The sequence below is a fragment of the Schistocerca americana genome, chromosome 2, assembly GCF_021461395.2.
Source record: "Schistocerca americana isolate TAMUIC-IGC-003095 chromosome 2, iqSchAmer2.1, whole genome shotgun sequence".
Taxonomy (NCBI): Eukaryota; Metazoa; Arthropoda; class Insecta; order Orthoptera; family Acrididae; genus Schistocerca; species Schistocerca americana.
The window spans coordinates 152,119,798-152,121,568 of NC_060120.1; the positions used below are offsets into that span (position 1 = coordinate 152,119,798).

General features: G+C 41.3%; 1 pseudogene; it reads right to left on the reverse strand.

The window, feature by feature from the left end:
* Positions 1-872: 872 nt before the first annotated feature.
* LOC124597093 lies at positions 873-989 on the reverse strand (annotated as a pseudogene).
* Between the last annotated feature and the right edge of the window lie 782 nt (positions 990-1,771).

Here is a 1,771-nt window from a genome sequence, read left to right on the forward strand (position 1 = left end):
GACTAGGTCATGTACATAACAGTTGTGTTGAAGTTTTTATGTTTAAACGTTTTTGTTAACGTTCCTCGGTTAAATTGCTTACCACTTGGCAATTGAGCTCTATTTAAGTGTCTGGCTAGCAGTATTTTCCTTATATTCTGTGTGATTGCATGAAATTGATTTAATCAAGTTTTAATTTCCGTAAATTATCACTAACCAGTTACTGATTTTTGGTTTTACGTTTTTAGCCAGTTGTGTGCCTTAAGAAGTGATTGTTTATGAAATAAGTGACTTATGGTTTCATTTCTTTTTGTATTCTTGATGTTATAAATTTAATAAGTCATTTTTAACCCAAAGAAAGCAGGTGTTGACAGATGTGAAAGTTACCGAATTGTCAGTTTAATAAGTCACAGCTGCAAAATACTAATGCGAATTCTTTACAGACGAATGTAAAAACTGGTAGAAGCCGACCTCGGGGAAGATTAGTTTGGTTTCCGTAGAAATGTTAGAACACGAGAGGCAATACTGACCTCACAACTTATCTTAGAAAATAGATTAAGGAAAGGCCAACCTTCGTTTCTAGCATTTGTAGACTTAGAGAAAGCTTTTGACAATGTCGACTGGATTAGTCTCTATCAAATTGTGAAGGTGATAGGGGGCAAGAGGCTATTTGCAATTGGTACAGAAAAAAAGCACTCCGTCTTCCGGCCACAAGTGGCCCATCGGGACCATCCGACCGCAGTGTCATCCTCAGCTGAGGATGCGGATAGGAGGGGCGTGGGGTCAACACACCGCTCTCCCGGTCGTTATGATGGTTGTCTTTGACCAGAGCCGCTACTATTCGGTCGAGTAGCTCCTCAATTGGCATCACGAGGCTGAGTGCACCCGAAAAATGGCAACAGCACATGGCGGCTGGATGGTCACCCATCCAAGTGCCGGCCACGCCCGACAGTGCTTAACTTCGGTGATCTCACGGGAACCTGTGTATCCACTGCGGCAAGGCCGTTGCCAATTGGTACAGAAACTAGATGGCAATTATAAGAGTCGTGGGGCATGGAAGGGAAGCAGCGGTTGGGAAGGTAGTGAGACAGGGGTGTAGCCTCTCCACGATGATATTCAATCTGTATATTGAGCAAGCAGTAGGGGAAACAAAAGAAAAATTCGGAGTAGGTATTAAAATCCATTGAGAAAAAATAAAAACTTTGAGGTTCACCAGTGACATTGTAATTCTGTCAGAGACAGCAAAGGACTAGGAAGAGCGGTTGAACGGAATGGATAGTGTCTCGAAAGGAGGATATAAGATCAACATTAACAAAATCAAAACGAGGATAATGGAATGTAGTCGAATTAAGTCGGGTGATGCTGAGGGAATTAGATTAGGAAATGAGGCACTTAAAGTAGTAAAGGAGTTTTGCTATTTGGGGAGCAAAATAATTGATGATGGTCGAAGTAGAGAGGATATAAAATGATGACTGGCAATGGCAAGGAAAGCGTTTCTGAAGAAGGGAAATTTTTTAACATAGAGTGTGGATTTAAGCGTGAGGAAGTCGTTTCTGAAAGTATTTGTATGGAGTGTAGCCATGGATGGAAGTGAAACGTGGACGATAAATTGTCTAGACTAGAAGAGAATAGAAGCTTTCAAAATGAGATGCTACAGAAGAATGCTGAAGATTAGATGGGTAGATTATGTAATTAATGAGGAGGTACTGTACAGAATTGGGGAGAGGAGGAATTTGTGGCAGAACGTGACTAGAAGAAGTGATCGATTGGTAGGACATGTTCTGAGGCATCA